General features: G+C 38.6%; 1 protein-coding gene across 1 annotated transcript in view; it reads left to right on the plus strand.

Moving 5' to 3' along the window:
• Window positions 1-8,809, plus strand: part of LOC107751707 (receptor tyrosine-protein kinase erbB-2-like) — a 43,264-nt gene that overhangs the window by 4,849 nt on the left and 29,606 nt on the right. The window lies entirely within an intron of this gene.

Consider the following 8,809-nt stretch of genomic DNA (forward strand, 5'->3'; position numbering starts at 1 on the left):
ATGTGGGGGCGTGTTAGAACGAGCCGTTTTAGGTGGGCGTGGCTGACTCTTAACTTTTATAAAGAATATCTCTTTGGATTTGAGACTTTAGTCTTTGCAACTTTACAGATCTTCTTTATGCACCAAGAGCTTGTAACACTTCAAAGAGAAAGGAAAAATTGAAATTGCATTATATGACCCCTTTAAGAGATCCAATTTACCGTTACACGCATATTTTCATTCTCAACTCTTTACATTAATTTATTACATGACCGACGAAGGTATACATGAATAATCACTAAGCGCCGCATTTTGATACATTTTTGCGTGTATTTGCGCGAACCTTGAGCTAAAAGATGACTTTACATGTCCGTGTTCTGTTCTGTCTCTGAGCGCATATATCTTCCTGAGGAGCAGCGCTAGTTCTCTTTCACGCTTTTAAAAACATGAATAAGTATACTTCTATAAATCAAGCACGTCCCATTTTGCAAAAGTCACGTTACATGATTTTACTGATTTGCACGTGAAATTGGGCTTTTATGGAGGAACGAAAGCGCAGCACTGGAAAAGGGGGCGGAATGGGCCGCAATAATCGTTTTATCTCGATTACTGTATTTCCATAATCGCTGGAGGCCAAAATCGAAATCGAAACTGTTTTTCGATTAATTGAACAGCCCTACTGTATACCATTTCATATTAATGTGAAACAGAAATTATGAGCATGAAATGTCGTAGTTTTGTCATCAGTTAAGCCATGAAGTTATCACAAAGGCGATTAAAGCCTTAAAACTGTGCATGTATGTAAATATTTGTTATATATGAGTCAGATTTAAGAACATTTCTCTGAAATGCAGTGGTTTTCCAAACTGTGCGGGAGCACTCCAGCACTGTCTCCCTCATCTAACATACCCGATTCAACTCGTCAGCTCATTAGTAAAGACTTTAATACCTGAAGTGGGTCAAAAAAGGTAAAGAGTTGTGAGAAAATATGATGCGTGTCAGATCCACGTCATGTTCAGCAGCGGCAGCTCTTAAAGTAATAGCAGCAAAAAAAACTAATAACCCAGATGCTGCAATGTCTGTTAATCAAAGAACAAAATAAAAAAGAGGAAATCAATAACTTTTTTAAATGTTGGGTGGGATTAATCACGATTAATTGCAGAAAAATGTGCGATTAATTAGTTATTTTTTTTTATCGATTGACTGCACTACTCTGAACCCATTTGACTTTTTGCCTTCCGTGGAACAAAAGAAGATGATTAGCAGAATGTTCATGCTGCTCTTTACAATACAATGAAAGTGAATGGTAAATACAGGCTGGTAAGCTACAAAAATGACAAAATGCACCATAAAAGTGTCAAAATCTGGAGATAAAATCATTATGGCAGGATGCTGAAAATTAGTGTGATGTGTAATTACAGGATTACAGGATTACTTTATTTGTCCCTACGGAAATTTGTCTTGGACACAAGGGCTGCCACATACAAGAATACATAGAATTATAATTAGGGTTGGGTATCGAAAACCGGTTCCATTTTAGAACCGGTTCCAAATTTCCAAGAACCTTGGTTCTTGGAAATTTGGAAAGCAGCATTTCGATTCTGCTTAATGATTCCTGCGTTCGCATTTTAATGTGATTAAAAACAATTTAATTGCAGGAACGGAAAGAATGTGCGCCCTGTTTGCGTGCAGCGCACACGAAACGCAAGCGCAAGCACAGAGAACAGAGGTCGCGGTACGGGTTCCCGGTTTGTGAAAACTATGCTGTTTTTAAACTTTTAATTACAGTTTCTGTACCTGAAAATTTGTTCAGTTGTATTTATTTATGATATTGCTAATTGATTTGTTTGTTCCTATTTTATTACTGACTGTTTACTTGTCTTTAACACTTTAATATTTGAAATTTATATTAATCTAGTAGTTTTTGCTGTGGTATTTTTTTTTTAAAGCATAGGCAAAATTCCTCTTGCAGTGTTCTGTAGGCTGCTGATTTTTGCTCGTGTTATTCAGCTGCAACAGAATGCTTTGTAAAATGACTTAATTTTTTTTATATTGAATTTTTTATCTTATTGGAATCGAAACTAGGAATCGATAAGAATCGGAATTGATAAGCGGAATCGGAATCGGAATCGATAAAATTCAAACGATACCCACACACACACACACACACACAAAAACACTTGTGCCTTCAACACCTGCAATGCCTTAATTTCACCCCCACCTTAATGTCCTGAGTTATAGAGATTCACTGATATATATATATATATGTGTGGCTGCACTGCAGAGTGTTAAAGGCAGAGCTGAAGTCCACAAACAGCAGTCTAGCATAGGCCTTGGGGTTTTTCAAGATGTTGCAAAATAAAGTGTGTTATAGTTAATAAAGCATTGTCCGTTCCCCGATTGTCTTTATAGGCAAACTGATACGGATCTAGCTGTCCCTATATGTTTGACTTCAACTTCCCCACCATTAGCAGATTTTTTTTCAGATTCATTTGTGCGCGGCGTTCAACAACAGAAACAAAGAAGAACAACATTAACAACAGGAGGCTGGAGGACGCTGTGATCGGAGCTGTGTTTTTGTTGTGTCTCGCGGGTTTCACAATAATGGACATGGAAAGTCGACGTATACGTAAAGCGACTGAAAGAACGGAAAGGAGGACTAAGAATCTCCAACGACAACTGGCAGTGCTACATTTGCTACAAGTGCCTGCACTTCAGCGTCCGTCCATCTATCGCTGTTCTCCATACTTGCGAAATAAGTTGACACAATGTTTACAGTATGTTTACACGGCGTTTTAAATCATGGCGGGGGAGGGCGTTTTCATACGCGTTTGGCCAATCAATGTCTACTTACGTCACGATTAGTACCAGTTGTGCTGGTTAGACCCTGCTCCGGAGAAGGAGCTAATTTGGTTCTCGAAAAAGGCAGTCCGGTACTAAAATCGCACCCAGTTCCGGCGGTGCGAAAACGCCAAAAAAGTGGGTAGTTCCACAATTAGTTCTGGTACTATGAAAAGGTTCCCGTGGTGCGAAAGGCCCTATTGTTTGTTCTTTTATTTAAAAAGTCTTGTGACTTCCCTGAGACTAATGTCTATCCTTGGAACATAATCATCAATTGTTATGGTGTTAATGACATTGTCCCGTTCTATAGAGAAGTCATGTGACTCAAACCTGCTATAGAAATAATTCAAATCATTTGCCATAATACTATCATCTGTTATGTGCCGTGTTTTTCTGCTGAGAATTATTTTAGTAATAGATTTCATGGTAGCCCACAGTTTCTTTGTATTATTTACAAGAAATGCAACAAACAAAGACATATAGCCATAGTGGCGAATGTAATTGAGTGACAGGTGAATTGCCGCTGCTGTCACCGGCGTCGGGCTAAGTGGGCGTGGTTTCAGCAACCAGCTCCCGCCTCTTTGCCCATTTTCGATTATCCGGGAGTGACGCGCTGCCAAGATGGCGACGGCCGGCTCCGCCCACTTTGAGCTTCAAACCCGCTCTTCAAAAACCTACGGGTGACGTCACAGACACTTACGTGCATGTTTTAATACAGTCTATGGTACTTAGGAATGTTGTCCCTTTAAGACGGAAGTCATGTAATACTGACACACGTTCAGTTTTCACCCACCTGTTTACGTTCACTTAATCCATAACCGACTGTATTTACGTGAGATACTCTACACGATAGACATTTGGACTGCTGTGTGTGTATTTGAGCACTGAGAACTGATCGCACGCTGTATATGAGAACTGAAATAGTGGAGTGTGCGCGAGAGAGAGCACTTCTATCAGCACGATTCCGCCTATCCCGCCTTCACTAACTTTGTTAATCGACAACGAATTGTGACTCCAGGGAAAAACGGGACGTCTGGTCACCTTATACCTACTCCTTCGGGTGCTGAGGCCATTGTTTCAGATCGCTAGTTCACATTTTGGTGGCCTATCCCATCCACTGCGGCTGCCATACTGAGACTAGATATGCAAACGTCGCTTATCCGATTGCAATCCAATGACAGGGATGCACATTTTGAAGGACAAGACAGTAGCCTATAGGATGTATTTTAAATGTCTGATAGTCCTCAAATAACATTATAGTCCCGTCTCGTCTTGTTAACGAAGACGCGTCATAAATTTTGTCATAGTTTTTATCATCAGATATTAGTTTTAGCTCGTCAACGTCTCGTCTTAGTCACAGAAAAAAATGTTCGTTGACGAATATTTTTCATCGTCGTCTTCATTGACGAAATGAACACTGGGCCAAACACATACGAAACACCGGCTACCTTGCATTTTTAAAAAGCCATGTAAAAATATTTACTCCATGAGCATTGAAAACAGCGATAACGGCATTTACCTGTTGTCCACAGTGTTGTGTTCTTTTCTCAGCCTCGATGATAACAATGCCAGTTGCCATAGGAGATTTAGTCAGATTTTCACGCTCATTTAATCACATAAATTGTGCGTTTACATTCCATCTCTATCACGAATCCCACGACACACAGATTTTTGATGTAGGGCTATTTAGATTCACAGCTTCATGTGATTATAGTCTCTGTAGAAGCTCTAAACCCATAACTAGATAAATATTGAACCTTACAAAAATCCCTTTACCAAAAGGGTTTTACTTTACAAACTGAACAGTTAAAGCATTGCCAATATCAAAACCCTATAAAAAAAAATCTAGATAATCAAGTCAAACTCATTAATGCACTTGTCGACTATGGTGTAAGCAATAAACAATTGGTCTAACTGTGGCTGTTGTTGTGTTTGGTTACCTGCAGGAAGGTTTCTATATGTTAAGTATGTGCAAGGTCATTCTCCCGTCAGGAATGCTTGCATGCATTAGTCCAGCATATGCATGTGTGCATCCCATCAGTATTTAGGTATGCATGTAGCAGTGTGTCAGAACGGACTAATACACACTTCACAAACACAGAGACACAAGGTCTGGTCCAAATCCTGTTCTTCTTGTCGGTTGAGTAATTCTTGTTTGTTGTGTGACTATGTGCAAGAGAGCAAGAATAGAATTTGCACTGATATGTTTTGTAAAAAGCTGAGAATCATTTTCTATGCACTATATTTGTGACTATCACTATTTTGTTCATGCCCTTGATTCAGAAATTGAATTCAAAATCATTATGTGCACTTAAACGTTCCCTTTAGTTGAGTTTTCTTGTCATTGCTGTGTTTGTTTTATTGATTTTAATGCACTGGCTAGTCCACTGAGCAGCATTTGAGGTCGGTGACCAAAGGACACGAGCAAAGTTATAACACCCCTTAGAGAGCCTGTTCCTGTGGCCACTGATAAAGGATCATAAGGGACGTGTTTGGGACAAGCTTTGGTGTTTCTCTTATTATAGCCGAGGTCAGGAGCTGGTAGGCAGCAGTTGATCTTTGGTCACCATAAACGTTCAGCTTTTACTCTGTTGTTTGTATTGTTGTTGTCTGTGAGATTAGTCTCCGTGGCAACATTGAGAATATCACTATATATTGTTGCAACACCGCCGCCACGGCCAGTCTGACGGGTGCTCATGCTTATAACAGTAGCTTGGTGGAGTAGACTCATTTAGACCAATATAATCATTTGGTTTTAGGCAGGTTTCAGTCAAGCAGAGTATGTGTATGCATGTGTATATGTGCCATCTTCAATTTTCCTTGAACAGCAGTTGGTTTGGATATTTTCTCAAATAGTTGATTTTTTATTTTACAGTGAAACATTACAATAGTAAAAGTTTTTAAAATATTTTTTATTAAATAATAATAATATAGTCATTTTGATATATATTTGATATATTTTGCAATTTGATTTTTCCCCCAGATTGTGCAGCCCTATCTGTAATATTATTTACTTATAAAACTAGTTTATTTATTATAAGTCAGCTGAGGAGAATCCATTCACCTTCTAAAAACACTGAACAAATGTAAGGCAATTTTTTCCATTTTGTTGTTTCTTTCTTTTTTTGAGTAGTTAACTTATTAGTTATAAGTTATTAGTAAGTAGCACATTTTTGTTGATTTGACAAAATCACTTTTTTTGTAGATTCTTGATGTTTTATGTTGTCTTGTCCCTCTATTTGTTGGTTATTGTTAAGAATGTCCATGCAGAAGTCCACTGAAACAATTTCTCCATGCGGATAAATAAAGAATACTACTACTGTTTATCAAACAAGCGGCACCAACAAAATAACCATATCAGCCAGTTAAATGGCCTTGGTAATATATTGATTTAAACAACTGCATAAAACTATCAAGCAAAATCAGAGGTACTCAGAGCGAGTGTGTGTGTGTGTGTAAAACCTGTTGGTTTGGATGTCATTGGCGATACATTGAGACTGCATTTCAGCCAGTCTGAATCAGGTGCGAGTAGGAGTTAAAAAATGATTATGTAGAAACAAAAGTACAATGAGACAGAAAGAGAAAGAGAAAGAGCCATGTCCAGAGACATGGACTAATAGAGTTGTTTTCTATTCAAGACCACCAGCCGCCCCTCACACACTCATGCACACAGATGAGGAATAGTTAGTATGATGAAAGAGGAGCATCGAAACTTGGAAAGGAAATGTGAACTGGAGAAAACAGTGACTTATTCAGCCTCCATCAGCATGCATACATATGTCACTTCTGTTAGTGCACAAAAACAGCTTTTTCAATAATGCTTCAACACGTTAAAAAATAGCTTATTCAAAAAATTTTCATCAACGCAGCTCTGACATTTAAACAGAAAAAGTTTAAATCTGTGTAATAATGTGTACAGATTTATGAATTATGTACAGGATAACCTGGAATTCATTGACTTTAAATGTTATCAAAAAATCAACAATGCAAAAGCCTCTGAAATTTTGTTCTAAAATGAGCATTTTTATCAGGCTCCTATATTTATGATCAATTATTTCACTTTAATTGCATAAAAAAGGACATATATATATTGCCATTAGAGTAAAATTACTGAACTTAAACATAGAAGCCTGATAAAACTGCTCATTTTAGAGGAAAATTTCAGACGGCACTTAGACGCTTTTGCATCTGAACTCTTCAAACAGACTAATGAACCTATAGAGAGAATTTTGTAATTTTTGGTTTACAGTCCAGTACAGTTAGATGTTACCCTGCAGTTTACAGTGCACAGAATCTACAGTGACCTTAAAGGAAATCATCTGTGAATGAGAGTGGCCAAATATCTCCACGCACATGCACAAATCTCAGTACAGCACTGCACATGCACACACTCTGTCATGACATGGATGCTCAGAGAGAGTGCCAAACACATCTGTTTACAGTATCCTGCACAGAATAGCAGTGGGATAAAGCGAAGACAGGAGGACAGTAGGTGTATATTCTGCTATAAGTCAAATGAATACATTTGAATTGATATTAATAAAGACTTTATAGGCAGTACTCTGAGTTTGATTTCCATTCTTTTATTTTATAGAACATAAGGGGCCAGTTTTACTAACAGCTTGCGCCAGCGCAAACCGTCTTTTGGCGTTAAAATAGTACTGTCAGAATTTACTAAAGACACACAGTGGGAAATTAGCACTGAAAAGGCATGGACACAGTTATTTTTGCGCCTGACTTTACTGAATATGCATTTATAGGAGTTTCCCCTTCAGACGCAAAATGTATGGAAGGAGAGTATTAAAATGAATCACACAACGCGATTTACTAACGTTTGCGCTCGTCAAATTACAGGTATTTGCTAGGGCTGTCGCGGTGAGGGAATTTCCCTTGCGGTAATTTTGAGTGGCTTAATAGCCAAACACAGTATGCGGTATTATCGCCATACATATACACACACACATATATATATGACTTTCTATTGGTATTTCCACCTGCGCGCGCGTTCTAGGCGAGCTGTCAGTCAGTGCAGTTACAGTGTTGCGCCACAAGGTGTTGGAAAGGGACTGTCATTCAACTACACGTTCAAAAACGCTGATTCATTAATTCAAAGAGACGTAATGAAACACGCTGTTGAAATAATTTAAACTTTGAGCACCACTTTAGAAGGCTCAGCTGACCAGCTATGCGTCGATGCTAAGACAGAGATTTCGCTTTCCTTAGACATGACAACCTATTTTCACAAATATATATGACTCGGCCTAGAGGACAGACGCAAGTAATCGCACGCGCTCAGTCGATCTCTCTCTCATTCACTGTCTGTTTAGGCTTGTTAAGTGCAAATCTACGGAGCCTCTGTACAAATCAGCATGGTACACATTATGTTATCATTACTAACTTGTTTAATATTCAGTCCACATGCATGAAGTGTAAAACGAGAAGGGCATAACCTTACGAAAAAATAAAACACGCAAAAATCACGGTTGCTGCGGTTCTTGCATTCCTCTGCGGTTCTTGCATTCCTCTGTGGTTTGCTCGTCAATAGCGCGGTATTGCGATATTGCGGTTATCGCGACAGCCCTAACCGTGATACCGTGATATTTTTGTTTAAGGTTATCATACAGTCAAAATCTCATACCGGCCCATGCCTAATTACAACATGTGGTGTCGTTCATCTGGTAAATACGGTCATTAGTCGCTCTTGTGCTCGACCACCCATTGGCGCTCCAGCGTGTTTATCAGTTTTATCAAAGAGCGGTTGAGTTATTCCACCCGTTTCTTTCCCTACTCCTTTCGTTTCTGCTGTTTTTTTCCAGAACTAGACAAACGGTCCATCTGATGAATGTACATGACATGTTCCCAAGAAAATACAGATCAAAATATTCATGTAAACGTCAAAATCACAACAAAATTAATTTAGACGAGTTCAAAAATCTGTTTTTAATCAGATTTAATATGGTTTTTGCTGTTCTGACTCCAAATAAATGGA

This window comes from Sinocyclocheilus rhinocerous, unplaced genomic scaffold (assembly GCF_001515625.1).
Source record: "Sinocyclocheilus rhinocerous isolate Xijiao unplaced genomic scaffold, SAMN03320098_v1.1 scaffold891, whole genome shotgun sequence".
Classification (NCBI taxonomy): Eukaryota; Metazoa; Chordata; class Actinopteri; order Cypriniformes; family Cyprinidae; genus Sinocyclocheilus; species Sinocyclocheilus rhinocerous.